Source organism: Osmerus eperlanus, chromosome 17 (genome assembly GCF_963692335.1).
Source record: "Osmerus eperlanus chromosome 17, fOsmEpe2.1, whole genome shotgun sequence".
Classification (NCBI taxonomy): domain Eukaryota; kingdom Metazoa; phylum Chordata; class Actinopteri; order Osmeriformes; family Osmeridae; genus Osmerus; species Osmerus eperlanus.
The window spans coordinates 11,603,909-11,620,245 of NC_085034.1; the positions used below are offsets into that span (position 1 = coordinate 11,603,909).

At 44.9% G+C, this 16,337-nt stretch overlaps 1 long non-coding RNA gene across 2 annotated transcripts in view; it reads right to left on the reverse strand.

Annotated features, from left to right (window-relative positions):
• LOC134037545 (uncharacterized) overlaps positions 1 to 16,337 on the reverse strand; it is a 112,541-nt gene that overhangs the window by 21,961 nt on the left and 74,243 nt on the right. For both annotated transcript variants that reach the window (XR_009932534.1, XR_009932533.1), the window contains one exon: positions 7,565 to 7,622. This is a non-coding gene — a long non-coding RNA (uncharacterized LOC134037545). The remainder of the gene's footprint in view (positions 1 to 7,564; positions 7,623 to 16,337) is intronic.

The following is a 16,337-nucleotide window of genomic DNA, read 5'->3' on the forward strand; positions in this document are numbered from 1 at the left end:
CATCGCTCTTCTTCCTGTTCTATTCTCTCCCAGGAAGTGACACACTGAGACAGTCTCCCACACACCGGCAGTATGAATGGCAGGCCCTGGCTGCCTCAGACAGCGCTCCGGGTGCTCCGGGTGCTTCTCCAACCCCACTGTCAGGGCGTGGGATGGAGGGGAGGAGATACAATGGTGCATTTGTTTAAGTCTAGACAGACATTTACGGATATTTTTCCTCTTTACGTTTTGTTGTTCTGCCGAGTCACCTATCTCAGAGTTTGACCAAATGGCTTCCGGGACTTCCAAGGACATGCCATGCTTAGTGAATAGTGAATTTAATCTCAGACCAAGAATGAATAAAGAAAAGAGATGATGGCAGACCATGAGGATGAGGAGACAGGGAGGAAATGGAGGGGGGGTTCACTCTGATAAACAGGAAGTGCTCATTGCTACGCAATAACTGCTACTCAACCTATCACACCTCTGTTGTGCCAAATGACTCATCATTACGCACCTGCCTGGATGCACATGGAATACAAAGCAGCACATTTGTTTGACAGATGTTTAAAACACATTCTGAGCCAGGACTCAAAACACAAGGTGTACCCATGAGATCCTAAAACACAGTATCAAGTCTATCAAGAGCCGTACATTTCACATGAAAATGCTCAGAAGTAACACAAGGAGTTCTACTGATAGGATCAAATGCATGACCTGAAGTCAATCTCTTTAGTTCCCGTAAAGGCTCTCTTTGATTCGTCACAGACTGTTATGTTCATGTGAGGAATCTCTGAGGAATTTCTGGCCAGCGATTAAAGATGGCAGTGAATCACAGCAGAGTAACTGGTGACATCCTATTGGAGTATAAATCTTAACCCCCACCCCACCCCTTACCACTTTCATGACGCGTTTCTCTTAAGCGATTTCTCGCTCCTATAGAGAGGAAAAAACAAGTGCTTCTCTCTCCTTTTCGAGATTTTCAAACATCTGGCTTAGTTTTGAAGCCTGTTCCAGGAACGCATCGAACATTGGTCTTGTTTCTGTGGTAAGGCCCTCATGGACAAATCTTTTGCTGTGGAAACAGATAAACAATCTTAACAGCCTAATTGTAAGACGGATAAATATAGCAACGGCTGCTGCCTGTGAATCTCAAAGGCAGAGGGGGGCAGCAGGGACACTGGTGGTGGTGGGATAGAAAGAGAGAACAGGAAATAGAGAGAAAAAGGGAGAGAGAGAGAAAGGTAGAGTGTGGGAGACAAAGAACAGGAAAAAGGAAGAGAGAGAGAGAAATGTAGAGTGAGGTAGAGGAAGAACGGGAAATAGGGAGAGAGAGAAAGAAAGAAAGAGAAGAAGCAAGAGAATGAGACTACAAGAGACGGAAGGAGATAGAGAGGAAGAGAATAATGCAGAGGGACAGAGCAGAGAGTGTTTACCTCTGGAACAGGAGCCTCACAGAAGGATGAGTAGCTCCATTTCCGATGCATCATAAACACTCCACCTCTAACCCTAGAAGTAGAGGGAGGGGCAATTGTTTTCCCACCCAATTCGCCTCGTCACGAAGCAGGGGGTGGGAAGGAAACCATGTTTGAGTGTATGTGTGTGTGTGTGAGATTGAGAGGAGAAGGAAAGGGAGAAGCAGAGGCAGGGGCGTCTTAATAGCACTTGAGGCCCCTGGGCTATGGACTTTTTTTTCATTTTTTGAGGCCCCCCGCCCGCTAATCGCACAATCAATTTATTTTTGCCCCCTTAAGGATCCGTCAATATTTGGACTACATAGACAACGTTGGTGTCAAAAGTTTCGTCTTGGTAGCGATTTAGTTGCTTGTATTTTTATTTACATTATGTTGCACGATTTAGGCTGAAATTCAGTTTTTGTGGCAAAAAGTGCCTTGTGTCAACGAAGGGAACTCAGTGCTATCCTACGTCACAACGTCAGCACACGTTAGCAACGACGCATGGATACAACATGCATTGCTGTTGCACAGCAAGTATTGTATCGTGCCATGGTGTACTAGCAGCATTATACATTTAAGCAATTCAAGACTTGCATGTACAGTAAGTAATGCCACATTAAATAATGTATTTAAACTCAAGCTTGTGTGGTGCGTCGCTGTCTTCAATGCCACAGCCTAAACGTTATGTCAAAAGAAACATTTTTTACATTCAACATTCAAACAATCCCCTCAGTGTAGTTTGGCTAGCAACAGCTGCTAGGCTAGCTTGCTCGTAGCACAATTCAGCTTTTCCACGCAGGGCTCTAGACTGAGACCAAAAAGTCGCATTTGGGGGCATATTTTCAGTTAGCTGATGTTACTGTTTGAATCGCGATTCCATCTGAAAAATACTGCCGGTGACAACGTTGTTAGAATAGCTTAAATCAAAGGGGGTTTAGCTTGTTTCAAATTAAATGGACCCATCTGCAACCGACGCAAGCAAGTACACCCTACAATTTCCCCAGAAATGGTACCCTCTCTAGTTTTTGTTACATTGTGTTACATTTTGTTTAGATAAGGGGAGGGAGGGGGCTCCCTCCATCTCCACATCCACCACCATTATTTTGTATTATTATTAAGAGGCCCCTGATTGGTCGAGGCCCCGGGCTTAAGCCCAGGTAAGCCCGTGCATTAAGGCGCCACTGGGCAGAGGACAGTCTCCGAATGCAGGTGTCATTGAGTGTGAGTATGACCATGTGGGCCAGATCACACGATGGCTGAGTCACCTCTCCCAGAGCAAGGGGTGGCTGAAAGGCTCAAAGACGAGATAGATACTGCTGCCATCAGTGTCCTGAGTTTCATTTTTGCACCTCTGTGTGTGAGCGTGCATGTACGTCAAAGTTAGACCTCAACAGCTCATTCCAAACCAGTTACTGTGAGCCAATAACGGCATTCTTAGCATGTCTTACTCATAAAAAATATGTTAAGCGCTAAAAAAAGGCTTTCAACCATTCTGGGTTTGAGAAATTCTTGTTTTCAATTCTGACACAAGCCTACAGAATGTTGAGTCACTCTGACACTTCTATTCCCATTTACTGTATCCTGCTGTGTTCCTGTCAACATGGAGCCAAAGATCCTCTTCAAAAGCACCCTCAAACCCACAAAGACCCAGACAGATGCATGCCTTGGTGTGATGAATATACATGGCAGTCACCACACACACACAGACACACAACTGCAGGCTGACTTCCAAAGTAGAGGCTTCTCCCCTCACTTCCCTTGTGGCCTGTTGCCAAGACGACTTCCCAATACCGATGTTGTTTTACTGTAAATGTTGCAGCGCGTTCCAGGAATCCCCATGTGGCCTCAGCTCTGCCTCTATGACTGTACACACGTACTCCATCAACAGCCTTGCGCTCCACTTCAGAATGCGACTAAAGCGGTGTGTGTGTGTGTGTGTGGATGGGGGCGTGAGTGTGTGTGATTTTTTATCCTTGGAAGTGAATGAGAAGATGTTAAATGTTGTGGTCTGCTAATGACAGTTAAGATCAGACGTCAAATCAAATAGGTGAATCTAGTTGTCAGACTTATCAAATGCGTATCAAACAAATCTCTTATTCTCTTTCTCAATCTCTTTCTTTCATTCTCTCCATCTCCCTCAGTTTTTGTTCTATTACTCTCACTTTAATAGTCTAATACTCTAGTAGTTTAATACTATATATTAGTCTCTCCCTTGCTTTCTTTCTCTCACTCGTTCTTCCTCCCACACTCCATCTTTCTGTTTTCCCTCACTGAGGTGAATGCTGGCACAGTGTGTCTTACAGGTTGGTGTTTACTTGTCAGGGGTCAGGGGTCAACACTCAAATCTCTCCGCCTATCAGACGGTTGACAACACAGTACTAGAACATTCCACCACCACCCACTGTGGGCGAAAAATCAATAGCCACTCATCGTTTTACATGTTTGTGACAGACCGGTTACAGTGTCCCTGTTGTGACCCCCCAGTTGTGACAGTCCTGATTTTTACACTTTTCTTGATTGGGATCACTCTGTGGTATCTAGCTGATTGGGCCTAACCCTTGTGGAATGTATCAGAGTTGAAAGGCTGTAACTGGACATGCAGCGAGACAGAAACATTCCTTGGTGTGATGGAGTTGAACTCACATCTCATACCTCTGCGTCGCAGTTCACAAGAATGATGTGCTGCTGTGAGGGTGAAGATCACACAACCTACTCTGTTATACTGCATCCTCTAGTCAGAGAGAGAGAACAGACAGACAGAACAAGGGAGACAGACATGTAGACGAAGAACATAACATCCAGGAAGTCAGACTCTCTAGAACTTCAAGTTAAGAAGGTAAGAAAGAGAGAGAGACAGACAGAGAGAGACAGAGAGAGAAAGTGAAGGCTAGAAAGAGAAAGAGAGATAGAGAGAGATGAGGCCTTTCTGGGCACACAGCCAACGACAGGACACCCATCACTATATATGCCCCCTCATATCCTCAAACACAGATACACATCCCTTTCAAAACACCGACATAAGGATACATCACACACCAACTGCCATGAAAAGTGAACACGCTTAAAAATAGAGTATGTCTACGGTCTGTGAGTGTGAAGGGCTAAATCCCATAACACAGGGACCATGAAGAGGGGAAAATCTATTTGAGGAGTCAAGGGCGGTCCTCTGGAACAAAAAGGCCGAACATACAGAATTCAGTTTGAGGCCCTGCGCTTACAGTTGGCGTCTCTCTAGGGGACCCTGTGACCTCTCCGCTGTGGTGACCGAATGACAGAGAAAGAGAGAGGGAGGGAGGTGGAGGGTAAAGGAGGGGGGGGGGGGGTTCTGTAACTGGCCAACCAGGTTTCTGGTGCCACTCAGGCCCTCTACCAGTGCCCCACCAAAAGTGACACGGGCATGGCTCGATGACATCATAAGCCTAGTGGCGTGAGAGAAAGAGAGCTGGCATACACGACCGTGTTAGTGCCTCTGAGGAAAGCCTCTTAACGTACCGAAAACCCAGGCCATTACCACACGTAAACCTAGACCACTCAGTGTAAACAACACACTCCCCGCCACGGACGATTCTCTATTCTTGAAGAAATAAACTCCATACTAAAAGGCAGTGATGCCTACATGCCTACCACTTCCTGTAGAGGACTTACACAGCACTCAAAGAACTAGTATTGAATGTCGAAGGTGAAAAAGAAAAAATATAATAAACACTTGGTTGAACAAATCACCCAGAGGCATAATGTCAGAATGGATTAACAGGTAGCATGACAGGGAAACTCCCTTTGCAGCTTCAGACAGAAGAACAGAACAATGATAATTTACCTATATGGTCCGCCACTACCAACAGGGACACATCTAACATAACAAAACCATCATGTCTCATTCTTTACCTGCCCCTCCTGTTGCTCTCTCTCTCTCTCTGCTCTTCTGCCTTCTTTTATTCAGTGTCTCTGTGTCAGCCCTTCTCTTTCTCACTATCCCTCTCCCCTCCCGTTCCAACATCTCGCTTTCTCTGCCTCTCTCTGCCTCTCTCTGCCTCTCTCTGCCTCTCTCTGCCTCTATCTGCCTCTCTCTGCCTCTTTCTCTCTCTCTCTCTCTCTCTCTCTCTCTCTCTCTCTCTCTCTCTCTCTCTCTCTCTCCCTTCTCTCTCTTTTTTCTCTCTCCCCCTTCCCTCTTTCTATGACCCCTTCTCTCTTCCCTGCGCTCTCTCTGTCTCTCTGAGGTAGCAGGTATTTATTCCATGACAGAGCCCTGAGACGTGGCACAGTGTGTGTCTGCATCACCAGAGGGCCGGGCCAGCAAGGGCCAGATTCTGTTACCCTGCACTGACGCACATGCATACGCACGAATCAACAACAAAACACTGGCCACACACATAAACTTACACACACATACACACAAGAATAAGAAACACACCTTACTCGAGTGATAGAGAAATACAACATTACACAGACAGAACATATAGTCATACATAAAACATCTGTATTCACAAATAAAGGAATATCACTCACTGTCTCCTGTGACATGCAGCTGGCTGGCTGGCTGATGTGGGACTACTTTAGATTTCCTCATCCCTCCTCTTACCCATCCAACAAAATCTATGGCCACAATGTCCCATTTCTTGACAAGCAAATGAAAACATCAGTCACCCTCTCTCTCCTTCCCCATCTACGGTGAGTCTCTCTTTTCCTTCTCTACTTCCGTATCATCGTCCTTTCATCCAGCCATTTGAACTTTGTGGGTGTGTCTCTTAACCTCCAGAAAAAAAACACAGTACAGGAAGGGAAGCCTACACACCCATGTGAGAGAGAAAACTGGCACTAAGTAGCGTAAGGTGATGTAGGAAGTGCGTGTGTGTTGTAGTGTGTGTGTGTGTGTGCAGCCCCACCTCTTGGCAACTCTCTATCTCTCCCTCTCTCTTTCTCTCTCAAACACACCCAGATATGCACGCCCATTCAGACACACACATTTTGCGGCCACGGTGTCACAGTGTGATGCCAACCACCAAGTTGTCAGAGGAGGGAAGCTTGCTGAAGCCAGGAGGATGATGAGGAAAAACCAGAGAGATCCAGAAATACCGACAAGCTCAGGCCACAATGTTCCTAGCTAACAAACCACCAGGAGAGGTCTCTATTCATATGGTGGGAATTTTAAGATCAATCCCAAACAACGAGACGATATTGATGACAATGTTCTTGACCTGCTGGGGAGAGATTGTTTAAAGGACTGCCCCGTTGCCCAAGTTTCTAAGGAGCAGGGTAACCTGGGTTGTGCCCCACCGACCACATCCCTTCTGCACACACACAGCATTGTGGGAAACCGGACGCTCTTCACGTGGTCTCTCTGCATGGTTCACTGTGGTATCGCTCTCAGCGTGCTCACACACACGCACACGTACTCCAGTTACATTAAACAGGGATGTTCCATGTTCCACATAAGTAGTGAGACAAGCACCTGCTACCCCACTAGTTAGGGTCCCCTTCCCCCCAGGGCAGAGAAAACAAACACACTCCTGGCTCAGATTCAAATTAGGGACCATCGGAGCTGTGTCTTCAATTAGAGACGACTGATCTATGACCATGCTTATGGCTCACAAACATCGCTGGGTCACAGCTGTGGGTATGAATGTATGTGTGTGTGTGACCCTACACACTGTCAGCCAGCACTGACAGAATGAGGCCTCTCTCCTTAAACACACGCTCAGTCATCTTATTTCAAGGAAAGTATCCGCTCTAAATTAAAACATCCACTCAAAGCAATGCTATCACGCCTGCAGAATGTGTGTGTGTGTGTGTGTGTGCGTGCGTGTTTGGGGAGATAAAGCTTTATGAGTGTGTGGGCGCTGACAAGGTTAGGGCAAGGTACAGCGAGGCCGACACACCCCTCCCAGATGTGTGTTGTTTTGTATTTTCAAAAACTACGGTCCTCCAGGAGCACAAGAAGACCAGAAGACCAATACAACAGCCACCTAAACACTAGTACACATACCATTGACTGTAAATGTGTGTTTGTGTGGGAGTGTATGTGATGCAAAGGTCATTCATTTTCAGCCCAGTTTCATATTAATCATTATTTATGACATGAAGTATACACACATACTAACACGTAGGAAGTAAAATGTGCCGGCTCTTACTGTGAGGCTGTGGTTCTATGCTCTCTGCAACCTGCTTTCTTCACAGCCCATGTCCATTCTAAGAGATAGAGAAAGAAAAGAGAGAGAGTTAGAAAGACAGAGAGAGGGCATGAGAGAAAGAGAGAGAAAGAAAGTGAGTGTGAAAAAGTGAGAGAAAAAGTGAGAGAGAGACAGAGACAGAGTTTGTTCCAGGAGCTCCAGAGCAAGGTGACCCAGTGTTTCTTTCTTGTGAAGCACAGTGTCTCTGAGTCTTGGAGACTGCACTGAGAGAACAAACCCCTCTACCGCCCTCCTCTCTCATCCCTGCCTCACCACCCCAGCAGGCGCATGTGTGTGTGTGTGTGTGGTAGAGAGAAGGATAGTGTGCGTGGCTGTGTCACGCATAACACCACTAGTAAAGTCATTCCAGCTCAGTGACTCAACAGGCAACAAGCTATCTCTTTCTCTCTCTCTCCCTTCTTCTTTGTCGAACTCTCTCTTTTTCTCTTGCGCTCTCACTCTTGCTCTCTAGTTTTCCACCTCCATGATTTGCATGTCCATTAGCTAGCCAATCATAGTGTTGCTGCACTCGTAACAGGCGCTAATGATGGGCTGTCGTGGAGCTGAACAGCTGGGATGTTGTGGCTCGGGCATAGGCATTTCTGCGTATGTGAATGTTGATGTTGGTTGCACATGTGTGTATGTTGGGAGGGGGTGGGGGACAGGCAGGGAAGGGGTTGTGGAGGCACAACCCCTTACTACAATCAAATTTCCCATGTCAGGGGAAACAGATGGTTGATGAAAATGCTCCTATGGTCTTTTAAAGGTTATCATCATGGAGAAAAAGAGGAGAAATAGGATATAGAGAATAAGAGGGCGAGAGAGAGGGAGAAGGAGACACAGACACATCTACATTAAATTGAGCTGCTAAAAACCTGCATCTGACTTTAAATCACTGGGGCTTTGCGCTGGGACAAACACATAAACACACACACACAGTGGAATTCACCCCTGATGATGTGGAATGATGTGGTGAGTGGTCAGAAGAGGCCTGCGGTACGACCACGTAGACTAAGACAGGTGTTAGTGCAATGGGAAGTGAATCAGAGATACAGTGTCCAGGACAAGGGTTTGATTTCTGTGGTGAGACATAGAGGTACCCATCAAGATGCGCACACACACAGCTCTGTTTGTGCGATGACTGCAGGATGAATCACTGATGTTCAGACCCCCTCATCGTCACAAGAACATGGTCTGTGTGTGTGTGTATGTGTGTGTCACCCCATCCTCCACACATACCCCCACCCCAGCATAACCCTTCACCCAGTTGCATCGCCTCTCCTGTTACATCCGATATTCTGACCCTACACATCCCTTCCTTGACCCACACACCCTCAAGCTGTTGTCTCACCTCCCCCACCCTCCCTCCCTCCCTCCCATCAGTCCATTTCCAGCGTAAGACCGTGTCGCCATGTTGGGACCGGAGGACAAAAACAAACACGTCGGGTTGCAAAAGAGGAGCAGTTGTGAACGTAGGCGAGTTTCAAAGTAGGAGTGGTGTGATGTGGAACCAGAGAGACGTATGCATGTTTGCAGGTGCACACAGACACGCACACACACGCACACACATGCACAGTGTTTCGCAACAGGTATGATCATGCAGGTCGCCCACTCAAACATTCCTCACGTTCCCTGGCCAGGTAAACAATGAAGTACAGAGAGTAGAGAGGAAAAGGACCCACACATGCACACGCACGCCCACACACAAACTTCCAGGGTTATGCAAGCCCCCCCCCCTCCAGGCTTTTAGGACTGCACCTCCTCTTTCTGCTTGCCCTTGATGAAACAGTCAACAAGCCTCTCGGTTTCAGCTGAGTGGCGACACTGACGAGATCTTACATAAACACATATAGACACACACGCGCACACAGTGGTAGCCATACACTCGCAACCGGAAACAGGATTTACACATGTAAACACACATCTAAAAAACAAACACAAACGTACAAGCAGACATCTCATTGACACACTCTCTATCCCTGGTCTAGTTATCTCACACACTTCCCAGTCTCTCAGACTCTAAAACACCTTCTGTCCGTATCAACAGGGAGTGCACCCTCTTGCGAATTGTTAACACCGCACAAACACACACACACAGGGTTGAGTCACAGACCCATTAAAGCATCTCATCAGTCACAATGCAAGAGCTACCGCCCAATGAACACCCACCGTTTACCTCCCCCACACCCACGCCTTGATGACCGGCTACGAACAACTTCTTCCATCACTTTAATGGGGCGCACACACTGACACACACAAAGACATGTCTGGTGTGAAGCCTTAAGGCCAAATTATACTACTCCGACTCCGTTACGGACGGACGGACGAAGTTGGACGGATTGGTTGAATTTATAGTACTCCGAGGGCTGTGGGTGCTGAAAACAATTCACCACCAGAAGAGTAGGTGGGGCAACGTTTTTTTGTAAGTCGTCGTCGAGTGTTTATTTACCTAGGTTATCGAGAAGTTGGAGCAAATTAAAAAATTAGCCGTTTCATCAATAAAATAAGCACATTTTCAGCAACTACACTGCCCATTTCTCGTCCCATTTTAATTCAGATGCTGATTTATATGTACTGTTTAGCTGAAATAAGAATTGTGAAAAGTTACAGCAATGGCGGTCAAAGGATTCGGTTCGTCTTGTTGGTCACGGCAACCCTGCCCCCGCCCCTGACGCAAGCGGTTCTTAATACGGACAAATCACAGCCAAGGGGTATCCGTAAAATGACGGACGGACAGACGGATAGTCAGGAAAATCAGGAGGTGCACGTAGAGCTCTCCGAGGGGCTCGGAGAGGGAGTTAGATGTCGGAGAGGGCGTTCCCTGTGTCCGTGAAAATGGAGTAGTATAAATCGGCCTTTACTAACAGATCCCAGATCATAAACGAGTGGACAGCCATTGATCGCCGTGGAGGTCAACCTCCCAGAAGGGGGAGATGCTACATCACTAACTCCCCCAAGTTGGAGGGAGAGAGGGGACATGGGGTGGGATGGCACGCACACATGCAAATAGTACACATACACATAAACCCTTAAACATGCACACACGCAGACACACAAACACACAGCTAACCTGGCAATCCCATCGTCCTCAACTTCCTCTTCAACCTCCAAGTCGTTCTGGCCTGACATGATGAGTCACCACAATATTCCCGACACAGAGAAAATCAGAAGTGTTCTGTTCAAGCCCAGTCTAATCTATCAGACTTGTTATCATGACTGCTCAGAACAGTTTACCTCTCCCCTCCATTCTCTCTTCCCCTCTCCTTGTTTTCTTCTCCTTTTGGTTCTTATACGTTCTTTACCAACTGGTGAAAATACACTTTTTGTCCCAAAAAAATGACAGTTACCTCAAAGCTTTTCCTGACCATGGGAATGCTCCTACTGCTGTATCTGTGATGACGGTGCATCTGTATCTGATCCTACTTCTCCGCTCCACGTCCGATTATGAGCGTTATTCATAGCAAACGGCCTTCAAACTCCCTGTAAGAACTGCAGTTCGCAGTTGTGTGCACACCGTGGGTGTCTGCATGTGTGTGTGTGTGTGTGTGTGTGTGAGAATATGTGTGGGTAAGCTTGTGAGATGTGTATACAAAGACGCACCTGTCGGTCACGTGCCCACACGAACACAGTTTGGTGTGAGCTGTCTTGAAAAGTTTACAGAAAGCCATCCTTAAAACCAGTTTGAGGCAAATTAGCAAGCCCATTATGGGAGCAGTTGTAGCAGGTGTGGGGCCATCTAGTGGATACAAAATGAAGCAATTCTGTTCACACAAAGGCATAGTGACTATCAGAATGTTTAAAGAGAATCTTGACAGGGAACTGTCATCTATGGTGTGTGTGTGTCTGTGTGAGAAGAAACACAGACACACAGACACACACACACACAGAAATAGGAGTAGCAGTCCTGGCTGTCCCCAGCTCTGTCACCTGGCACTCACACACACAGGGGACAGACCATGCCTCTATGGCTGAGGGAGGGTGAGTGGAGCTGGGCCAGGAGGGGAGAGAGAGGTCCCTGGACTGAGGACCCTGGAAGCCACAGAAAAAGCCAGAGACAGTGGAGATGTTGTTCCTGTTGCCCTTGGCGTCCAGGCATTGGAACGCTTGTCCACTGTTTGGCTATGAACACAGTCAGGAGATTCTGCAGTCCATTGGCCAGAAGATATGTCAGTCAAGAATTTCACCAAGTGATAGTTTCCCTAAAGAGGTTCGACGACACTGGGATCTTTTCATGGGGATTGGACAAAGAGTGGTATAACTGTTTATCACTTGTATATCAGTGGTATATCACTGGACTTAATTTCAGGGCACCACCGACGTTCTGGTGTTACGTTGCATCCAGTGTCCAGTACATTGTGTTCCTGAGTGGCGTTTTACTGCAGGCCTGAGACCTGCCAAAGAATGTGATTTTTGGCATGGACCTGAAACACAGCCTGACACTGTCGAGATATTTTTCTCTCTCTCTCTCATCTCTCTCTCTTACTCTATCACTCTCTCTTTACCACTCTCTTTGTCTACATCACTCTGTCTTGTTCTCTCAATCTCTCTTTCTCTTGTTCTCTTTCTACTTTCATCTCCTTATTCCTCTCTCTGACCCCAACTCGTCTCTCACGTATAAAAACTTTCTTATTTACAAACCAACTATTTGTATCTAGCATCTGACCTTTTCACAAAACAATATGAACACCACAACACTCCATTTTATGTTATCCTTTTAAGCCTATTGCATTGTCCTCAAATATCATTAGCGAAAAGAGTTCAAAGAAAAGGAAGTTATAAGAGTGAACTGGGGACTGAGAGCAGTAGTGCAAAAAGTCTGTTTTACTGTAACGAAAGCAATTCATTACTCACTGCGCCATAGCTGTCATACAGTCATAGCTGTTGATGTCTCTGAGGATGTGTGTCATAGTTGATTTACATATTATCACAGAAAAAGAGAGAGAGAGACAGACAGACAGAGAGTTCCATTTGAGAGAAGCAGCCACAACAAAAATTTGCTCATAAAAATCTTCAGAAATTGGACCAAAAAGTGAGACAGAGAGTTTAAATAACTCTAAAAACATCAATAATAGAAAGGACATAACCTTCTCCAATACAGTACTGGTATAAAAAGATACCCATCTCAAAAATAAGAAGAGATATGAAGAGAAACCTGCTCCAGCTAGCTCCAGCAGAGAACAACATTCAAGTGTCAACAACCAACAACCAACCCATCACCAGCCAGTTACTGTGACAAACCTAAACCAAAGGATACTGTCACTTAAGTCAAGAAGACGAACTGAAACCTGGTAAAGTCAAAAGATCTTTCTTGGTCTACAAATAACAAGCAATTGAACAAGCAAAAACATATTTGCTAGCTTTGACAGTTAGCTAGCTAGAGAACCACAAACAATACCTGATTACCATGACAACCAACAATGCAGGTAGCAGTACCAAAGAACTTATATTGACAAGAAGTGAAAGCCAATAGAACGCTCCATTGCAACACCAGTGCCCAGTAGCAGCGCTACGTTTCCGCCATTTTGGAGTGAAAGCTACTCGGCAGTCCACTAGCTTTCTGTCGCTTTTGGCAATATCCGGTGCTTTGTTAAAAAAAACTGAATGATGACAACACAGAATAACGTAATCACTAGACTAGTGATCATCAAATCCCTTTTAACAGTTTATTTCACAGACAAGTCTTCCACTTTTTTCCACAAAAAAAGTTTGGTTTGAAATTCTTTAAAGTGCATTTTCTATTGCGCTTATTTGGCTGTGAGATTAGCTGATTTTGGGTGTCCAAAATATGATGGCTTCTGATCTGTATCAAGAGTCTAGCCATGTAGGTGAGAGTGGGTTGAGTTGTGCCAGTTTTTACTTAAAGTGACTTTAAAGCGAGGCCATGACAGTAATGCTTCCAACTAAAATATGTACATATATTTCAGGATGTGGTGCATCCCTGGGAACAATCACTTTGGATCTGAAATATAGTATTTAAGAAATACAGCTTTCTGAAAAAAATCTGCACATCTTGCGCCATTGATTATTGAAGTAAAACAGTATATTTTCATCTCAGAAACTGTGATGCTATATCACAGCACATCACAGACTTCCCAACCTGCAGAGACTCATTTCAGGGAGGTGGCTTCCCCCCCTGGGACGCAATCCGGACGCATGATTTCACCCCTCAACCAGCACCCCCCCCCCCCCCGGGACGCAATCAGGACTCGCGATATGCACCTGTCTCGACCAGAAATGATGATTGGACAGTCTCTCGCTCGCTCTAAATACAAAATCCCCGATTTCCGGGAGATTGTATAGCATTTGCGGGCGTCAGGGAGCCGCTATTGAAATGCGATGACATCAAAGGTCTGACATCAAAGGTCAATTTTCTTAAACAAGGCCTAGGTCTTCATGAACATATCAGAACAAAGTTGGGTTCAAATGAGAACAAAAAAGCTATTCTATTTAAAGGTTATTGACATGAACACATGTTCAGAAAAAAAATCTAATGAAGACCAAATTGACTGCAATTCTCTTCACAGATCTGGCACAACTTACCATAAGCCCTTTGGCACAAATCAGCCCAATCCCAGGTTTTTGGAAAAAAAATGCATCATCCAGCAGTTTTGAGCTAAAATCATGCTAGCTATATAGACTCATTGTGTAGCTTACCAAAGCACTAAAACATGTGTGAAATGTTTTCAAACTTGTCTATAACTGTTCAGACACAACAATCAAAAAACCTTGATCATAGAAATTTTACTTTGGAAGGCAAAAAACTTTTTTTTAAACGTAAATGTGCTTACCTCTCATGCAATGAGGCTCTCTTCTTTACAGGATGAGTAAGATGACTGACTCTTCAAAAATGTGTGGTCACATGACCAATTTCTTCTATGGTTCCCTAGAAATAGGGGGTGGCACAACTTCCCCCCTGGCACATATCACCCCACTCTCCCCTACAGGGCTCGACATTAAGGCTTGTCCGGGACAAGTGGATTTTTTGGTAGGGCAAGTCAAGAATCGAAATGTACTTGCACCACTTTATGTGCCACTCATTACGTTGATTTTACCGATTTTATTTGACCGAATTCTGCATTAGCAAAACACAAAAAAAGTGGCTTTGTCCCAAGATCTCTACAGACCGTGCAGCTAATTTAATGCTCAACACTTCAACGGGGGCTTATTACTTGAAAGAGGAATTATTTACTGTGTCATCTCAGTTACACTATCAGGGGATACTGTGACTTGCTAAAGTAGGCAAATGGCTAGTACATAACATTTCAAATAATTTCAGTAAATCAAGCAGCGCTGCAAGACCCAGTGAAATGTAGAGCTAACTAACTAATGTTGGCTAGCATCGACATTGGCTAACTCCACTTCCATAGGTTATCCTCAGTATTTGCAAACTAGCTAAACTTATACCATATCTAAAATAATTTGTAGACATAACAATGGATTTTGCCACAAAATGTTGGTGTTTTAATTTTTTCAAAAAATTTCCTTTCTACATGGCAGATGCTGATTTACCAAGCGATCCTTTAAAATGTGTATACTTTACAGTTGAACATTAGCTGATATTCAACTACGTACATTTAACCGATACACATGCTGTTAATGCTTGCTAGGTACTACCAGGGCTCTCAAGTTTTGAAGACAGGCAAGAGTGACATTCACTCCCTATCCCGTCAGGGGATCAAAGGGGGGCGGGGGGGATGGGGGTGTTTCATTAATAATATCATTATAAGTGTTTTTGCTGTTATATTTGCTCTGACTTGCAGAAGAAAATATTTGACACATGGCACTGACAATTCAACCAAATACAAAGTATTTATTCAATTTCCGCGTGTGTGTGTGTGAAAGAGAGAGAGAGAGAGAGAGAGAGAGATTATGACTAGTGTTGTTTATTATAAGTGTTTGTTGCCTTTTTGGACTCCTTTATCATATGTGGTGTTGGCTCCCATTTGAAACAGTTCGGCTCCAGCCCAGCCGCTTTCAGGGTCATGATTCAGGACAATGTCCCGTCGAGAGACAAGCTGTTTCGTGTTGAGGTTTTGTTCAAACCGGCCATCGAAAATACCCTTTTGGCATCAGCATTAGAATGTGGAAGCACTAAAACCAAGGCTGCGATCTTCCACCTGCACCGTCTCTTCCTCTGTCTCCTCCTCTAATGGGCCTACCCTTTCCGCCACCTTCTCTGGGCCAGCATCCTCTAACCTGGCCTTTTTAGGGGGCTTTCCTCTCAGGACAGATGCAATGATTAATGCATCCCTGGCCATGATATAACTATAAAATATGACATGATTTTAAAAGTGACCTATAACATCGACTATGCAATACACCAATTTATTTAGTGCTAATAAAATTATTAAGCCTATTTGGAGAGAGATGTTTAAATTGTCAATATGTCAGTCATCGTGTGATAATGAAAATATGACTAGGCCTAGATTACTTGTTCTGAGCAGTTGTTGTTAGTGAACAGGCTGTAAAACTGTTGTATGATTTACTATAATATTTATTAGGGATGGGCGGATCGATCCTAAAGTATCGATATTTTCGATATTGGCATTGTATCAAAAGGATCGATTCTCAATTTGAAATATCGATCCTACCTGGGATTTCTTTTAAACAAGTGATTTTAGAATATTTTTATAATAGTTGTAGGCCGTATAGTATAGAAATGTACTTAAATAAAAAAGTCAATGGGACCTATTTTTTCTTCCGCTGTGTCTGTGCTTATCATGAGTTCATCGTC